The sequence below is a fragment of the Achroia grisella genome, unplaced genomic scaffold (assembly GCF_030625045.1).
Source record: "Achroia grisella isolate CSIRO2021 unplaced genomic scaffold, CSIRO_AGI_Agris_v1 utg146, whole genome shotgun sequence".
Lineage (NCBI taxonomy): Eukaryota > Metazoa > Arthropoda > Insecta > Lepidoptera > Pyralidae > Achroia > Achroia grisella.
The window spans coordinates 3,009,189-3,017,342 of record NW_026712636.1 but is presented as its reverse complement, the minus strand read 5'-3'; positions in this window follow the sequence as shown (position 1 = coordinate 3,017,342).

Genomic DNA, 8,154 nt, shown 5'->3' with positions numbered 1-8,154 from the left:
ATCCTGTATCCACGAAGACCGGGCAGACGCCTCACATCATGGCTAAAGAACTTAAGACACTGGTTCGGGGTTATCACCAGATCCCTGTTCAAAACTGGTTACGATATTGATCAACCTCCAGTAGGATGCTGAAAGAAGAAGAAAAAAGAAGATGATTTGGTGTAATAAAGAGTATAAATAAATAAGTCTAGAAACTATTGATATTCATCGTAGTGGATACTAAACAATGCATAGCTAAATAAAGAAGACATAATAGTGAACAAGCAGTCTAGTTTCACATCAGCCCGTCTCGACGAGCGGGATCTTCTGTTGCGTTTATTATTTATGAGAGCTGACAACTAACTTAACCTGCGGTTCCATTATACAGATTTTCATCGAACACTGACAGTTAATAAAAAAAAATAGTTTGACGCTGTCGGTGGTCTACCGGTTTAGCACACCGCCCTACCTCCGATGGTCGCGGGTTCGATTTCTTGCACGGCAGAAACATTTGTATTCATGAGTATTATTGTTTGTATTGGTCTGGCTGTTTTCTATGTATAATACGTATGTGTTTACAAAAAAAATCTACGTATTTGTATCAGTTATCTAGTACCAATAACACTAGCTCTAGCTAGCTTAACTTGGGTCTAGATGGCACTGTGTTAATTGTCCTGATATTATTATTATTATAATAACTACAAAATTTCGTAAATTTTGAAAACATAAAAAAATGTATCGTAAATTGGTTTTAACCGAGACAAAAAGTCGGCTACGTCCATTCATAATTCGTTTCACACACGTTACTACGTTACGAGTACGTATGCTTTTTTTTAATAATCGCAGGAGGTCGGCAATCGACAAGACTTAAAAGGCAGCCTAGGTATATCGAAAATTTCACTATTATTTTTATCCAACGTTTTCAATTGAAGCAGTCTACACTAGATGCTGGTAATAGCATCGAAATGGGGGGAAGGGGATTATTAGTAATGTGAATTACGCAATGGGGTTATTGCTAGTAATGTACCAACTCAGATAGACCTCCACGCGGTTCCCCCTAGAAATCATCGTGATAAATTCCTGGTGAATTTGTCACGATGGGCTAACTGACCTGACCTCATACTCATCTTATCATACTCCACTGGTGCCCCACCAGCGTAAACCGTTAGCGCAGCCAAATGTACCATTCCATTATCATCAATAAAAGAAAATACCTCCGAAATATCTAAATTTTGTCAATAAAAATTAGATTTGTGCCGAATAGTTCATTTGTCAAGGAAGGCTTTAAGCAACAACATTACGCTACGACCAATAGAAGCGAAGCATCAGTGAAAAATGTTGTAATAACGGAAAAAAATATTCATATTTGCTTCTGTTGCGAGCGCTGCGCGAAACAACTTGCGGCACAGTATTATTATGAATTTAAACAGTCAGTGGCAATCGCAGTATCGAAGCCGCACCCTATGTTTAAAGTACGAAAAGTAGTCTTGCTGTAGCGCTCTATGAAAATGCTGTACAGCACAACTCAGACGCTATACGTGTAGTAGGTAGTACGTGCTGTGGGGGATTATATGCAAACAAGGTCTCTGCTTATGTTTACATTTTATTAATAACGTTTATATAAATGTATTATGTATTTTTACTTAATGCATTTATATTATTTTGTTTAATTCCGCTATCATTAGAATGTGTGGGAGAACACATATCCAATGTAGGAACCTGACTATCGCTACTGGAAGCGTTAACAGCAATAGTTATCAAATTCCGATTTACATTATTAAATATTTTGTTTATTTGCTAATTACTTAATAGATTTATATTATTATGTCTAATTTCTCTACCATTAGTATTTGTAAGATTACAAATATTCAGTAGAGAAACCTAACCACAGCTACTGGAAACATTAGGATCTTTTTTATTGATGATTCAAATTCCGATCGTAATTATATTTACATCAATATTGCGAGACGTGTTTTGCCTGTGAACGAAGCTTCATCATGCACTAAATAGAGTTTGGATATAGCTTGGAAGCCTAGTGGTGACTGTTCGTCGACCAAATTACGCCATATCACGCTGAATATCTGTTTTCTCAAAGATGCTGGAATTAAACAAAATAATATAAATTATTTTTGTATTTCAATTAGTAATGGACTTCGCTAAAATATAATCTAATTCGATAAAATATGATTTATTCAGAAAGCCCGAAATAATGTCAAGTCTACAACTAAACTAACCATTTTTGTTTTATTATACCAATATTATTTATATGTCTTTATTTGTTCTTATTTAAAAATCTAGTCCTCGAAAGGGTTCGATATGCTGACTACTGGGTTTGATTCGATAATTTCTTAATTAATTATTTAATTATAACTTAGTAAGTTACTACCTACATAACATTCCTGTGTTTGTAAAAATAGTTTTTTTTTATTCCACATTTTCAATATTGATATAATGAACACAAATATACGAATAAAACGCAAAATTAGCTTATTCCTTCATATTCATTATTTTTCCAGAGTGGTAGGTAGATATCATTTGACTATTGAAAAGTGCTTCGACTTATATTTAATTAATTTGAAAAAAATTATTTCAATTTCAACCAAGACAAGAAATAAAGAAATCGCTATCTTTTACACGATTACACGTGTGAATAGAAGAAAGAAAGTTGTTCAACTTACAGCTCTTTTGAAAACTTTTCGACTAAGATATTCAAGCCGATGCCACCTGGAACGCCGATGGGCTGCTCGGAGGCCCTTAACTCTTTAAGCTACCCAATTACTTGAATTATTGAACGAGAAACTTTTAAACAGAGCTCTAAGTAAACTCGTTTAAGATTAAGCTCCAAGTATACCACCTGATAACTTCGCTGAGTTGTAGGAAGCACTGTATTAAGTGATCCGTTTAAGTAGGTCACGTAACTTATTCATTTTTACACGACTGTCAAAGTGAAAAGTTCTTTTTCTATGTAAATGAAATGGCGCACAATCCATCCACCACCACCTGATGGTAAGTGGTGACCATCGTTTATAGTCATGAACAATATCAGGGCATTATTTTGACGCCTGCGATCCTCCTTGCCGTCGTCATTCTGGAGGACAAAATATTACTTCGTACTCTGTTAAGATTAGATTTCATTTATACTTTTTTGTTTTCTAAATGCAGCCATGTTAACCCGGTAACAATAAGTATTAAAACTAGAGTCATGATCAGCATCAGGGATAAAATAATGAAAATAATAATCTCAGGACAATATACACAGCGCCATCTAGACCCAAGTTAAGCCAGCTATAACTTGTTTTAATAATACCTACTAGATAACAAATACAAATACATATTTTTTCCGTAAATATATACATATTATACATAGAAAACACGCAGACCGATACACAAAAGTCTATATATATATGTTTATGTCAGTTATCTAGTACCCATTACACAAGCTCTGCTCTTAATTTGGGACTAGATGGCGCTATGTGAATTGTTCAGGGATATTATTATATTTACTGTAATACATTGACTGTAATTCTCTACACTCAGAATCATTACATATTATAAAACAAAGTCGCTGTCGCTGTCTGTCCATCCCCATGTATGCTTAAATCTTTAAAACTACGCAACGGATTTCGAAGCGATTTTTTTAAATAGATAGAGTGATCAATAGGATGGTTTATATGTATACCCGTGCGAAGCCGGGGTGGGTAGCTAGCAGAGAATATATACCACTAAAGTTAGATGACACCACACCATCTACCTATACAATTTTGGAAATGAAATACAATGCCTGAATTTTAGAAATAAAATACAAAATTGTACACGTAGTTATTGCGATCATTCTGTATTTCGTATTCATACTGTGACGCAATCGAACGCTGAACGATCAAACTAGGCTGCGGCAGTTCCGATCGATTAAGTAATTGCCTGATGATGGCTCGTTTAGAAGCAAAAAGCGTGTGCCATTATCTATGCAGACTACTATATATACTTCTTTAAATAGTATATAACAAGTCGCCAGAGCTGTATGTTCGCTTATATATTTTAAATAACATAACGGATTTTAATGCTGTTTTCAGAAATAGATAGAGTGATTCAAGAGGAAGGCTTATATGTATAATATATGCATATTATACATATAAAGCTTCCTCTTGAATCACTCTATCTATATCCATATTATAGTATAGAACAAGCCGAGAAATTCAAAGATTTGCAATACATTCGTGCAAAGCCAGGCGGGTCAGTGATAATATTATAAATTTATTTATTTATTTATTTGTAGACATTACATCAATGGTTGTAGACAAGACAATTAACAGCAATCCCTGCACTAAGCTCAAGGTTTGTGTCGCAGGAATCAGAAATCCTTAATTACAAAAACATTAACTTAAAACAGGCTCCAGTTCATCGAGGTACAATATTAAACAATATTATATCGGTACTTTACAAAGAATAAAAAAAAATATTTAATAAATTGGACCACTGTCAGTCCCTTTTCAAAACAAGATGGCTGAACATATCTTAGTTAAATTTAATAAAAAAATAATACACAGTGTCTGTCTTTTTCGCAAGTGACAATATGGTATTTAATAGAATAGAAAAATCTTTCAATCTATCGGTAGTCTTGTACCCATAACACAAGCTCTGCTTAGATTAGACTTGATGGCGCTGTGTGGATTGATCAAAGGATATCTTTACCAGCAAGTTTGTTTTAACAATAAATTGTAAATAATTGACACTGTTGACTTCATATAATATGTACATGGTGTAAAAGAAAGTCGCTGTCGCTGTCTATCCCAATATATGCTTAAATCTTTAAAACTACGCAACGGATTTTGAAGCGATTTTAATAGATAGAGTGATTCAAGAGGGAGGTTTATATATATAATGCAAGTACATTTGGGTGAAGCAGGGGCGAGTAGCTAGTATAAAACAACTGTGTACAATAACTGACTTATACCAAAAGAGGGATTTCTTCTAGTCAACCTCTGAGTATCTGAGAGGAATTGTGGAGTAGTGGAAATAAATACAATAAAAAACACTATATATACAAGTGATATAAGTGCTTATTATATTAATTGTTTAATTCGGATTACGTCCATATAGTAAATAACTTATAAACAATGTTAGTAAATTATCTTATATATAAAATTCTCGTGTCACAGTTTTCGTTCCCATACTCCTCCGAAACGACTTGACCGATTCTCATGAAGTTTTGTGAGCGTATTGAATAGGTCTGAGAATCGGCCAACGTCTGTTTTTCATCCCCATAAATGTTAGGGGTAGTCTACCCCTAAATTTTTATTTTTTATTTTAAGGATAAACAACGTTTGCCGGGACAGCTAGTAATATATATAGATATGCTCTCGGTTCATACATTTGTATCCACGTCCAGAAGCACTGGGTCTGCAGCAGTGCAACGATATCCAGTGCCTCTGGAGCTAACAATCTGACATATTTGCAATAGGAGGCTATTTGCTCTCCCCCGAATTCCAAACAACATCATTATATAGACAAGGATTTATTAAATAGAATAGAGATCAGTACAATAGAAATAATCTGAATAAAGTCAGTACTCATCAACTAAACCTAAACCTGTGCTAAATCAGGTAATCAAGGTCCTCAAACTAAACTACTTAACTTTTTCCTTCTCTAGAATTAAATTAATACGAGCTGAGTTTCTTGTCAGTTCTTCTTATCTCGAAATCATTCCGAACTGACGGTAGATTTGACATATCATAAAAGTTTGTTATAGACTTACATGGATAAAGATATATGACTGTATTATTTCAGTAACAAAATAATTATTTATACATATATATATTATTTAGTTATATAAAACGTGCTGAGTTTCTTGTCAGTTCTTCTCATCTTGAAATCGTTCTGAACTGACGGTAGATTTGTCAAATCATAAGAGTCCGTAATAGATCTACACGAATAAAGATATTTTGTAGTTCAATTTGATTATCATTATTTATCATTATCATTATTGATTAATTTGTAGTTCAATTTGTAGTTCAATTTGATTATCAACATTATACTTACACAAAATTCTTAAGATTGTAATTCTGAACAACATTTATTTAAAAGAGCAACACGCTCATTTCTAGCTAATTCTTCTTGCGATGACCCAGCGTTTCGAATCAGTGGTATAATTAAAAAATATTATTTTCTGAAGGGTTGATTTGTATAAACTACATGAATAAAGATATTTTGAATTTAGAATTTTTAATATAGTACAATTAGCGATGAAGCTATTACAGTACACGTTAGCTGAAGTTATTTCGGATCTCAACGAGTACAGCTAAAGTAATATACTACGAGTTCGAAAGTTGCCTAAGTGACTTGGCCGCGCAGCAAAGTTAGAGCCAAGTAACGCTGCAAGTTAAGTGTAGCCTGAACGGTAAATGTAACGAATATGATATTTAGGAATCTATTTTTGAGGAGGTTGTTTAGGCCTATTTAGATTCTTACGTTAACTAGCATAACATACTCGTGTTTCTTTTATAATTTTCTTTAAGAATTAAGGACTTTTGTACGTTTTACAAGTAGATATATGTTAGTTCTTTATTTTAAAATTATAATAATAATAAAAACCAGGAAAAGCTGAGTTAAAGAAATAGTAACAATAATAATCTCGGGATAATTCACACAGTGCCATCTAAACCTAAGTTAAGCTAGCTAAAGCCTGTGTTATGGGTACTAGATAACTGATACAAATATATAGATTTTTTTTTCGTGGACACATATTATACATAGAAAACACCCAGATCGTTACAAACTCGTGAATACTAATGTCCCAGATCGTATAAACTCAACTAATGTTTGTACCGTGCAAGGAATCGAACCATCGGAAGTACAGTGTGCTAAACCGCTAGACTACCGAGTCCATCATAAAAATAGTATAAAGGCCCTTCATTAATTACGTGAGGCTCGAAGTGTAAGGAGGGGTGAAAATCATGTAATATCATAAGGGATGACGGGGGTGCGGTAAGATATCACTTGTTTATTCGTCAAAGGCGCAATTTCTAAACTGAAAAACGATATGAAGTGTGATTTTGACTTGCTATTCTGATCTATATTGATCTTTTTATTTCTATTTTGAATATCTTTATTGATATTCAAATAGAAATAGAAATAGAAATAATCTTTATTCAAATAAACTTAATATAATCACTTTTGAATAGTCACATTTTTTTTATCCTATCGCTCATTCAGAATGCAGACTCATCAAGAAGAATAAGCAAGAAACTTATGTGTTGCTCTTTTAAATAAATATTGTTTTAATTAGATTTACAATTTAAAAAATATACTATAAAATAAAATTATATTATACTTTATACTAGTATTTAGATATAATTTTATATTCTTGATATATTATTTTTTGGGGTAACAGATAACATATATCCGTTCCCGTGATAATAACTATCTTCGAGTGAATTTTATTAAAATCCGTTCAGCCGTTTAGTCGTAAAAAGGAAACCAACAAACAGACACACTTTCGAAGTTACATATAATACTAGTTGGCCCGCGCAAGTTTATCTGCATCAAACTTACTTGACATTTATCATTGTATTTCGCCCAATTCACATAACATCTTTTCTAAATTATAGCCTATGCGTTATTCTGGTGTATAAGTTATTGCAATATTTCATCAAAATTCGTTCAGTATTTTTTGCGTGAAAGAGTAATATCCATTTAATAAATACCTATGTTTTAAAATGGAACATTTAAAACACTATTTTTAACTTTATAATATTAATTTCATACATCTGCATTTCAGCATCAATCGAACCGTTTACACAAGAGCCGAAGTATTCAATATTTATATTTGCCCGTCCATGCTTGAATGAGAAACGGGCATCCGTTGCTATTTAACTTTCACAGAAATCACTTCCAGCATTAATTTATGACCTAGCCACTTTAATGTATTTCAATAATAATAAATATCGACTATTCACACAGCGCCATCTAGTTTGGAACTAAACTGAGCTTATGTTATGAGTGCTAGACAATTCATGGATACACTTAATATAATATAAAAAGACGTAATAATTATTCTGGATAATTCACAGAGCGCCATCTAGTTCCAAGCTAAGCAGAGCTTATAACTATTGATACATAGAAGTAAATTTTCTAAATACATAAGAAAACACGCGGGAAATTTCAGTAATGTGGACTTAT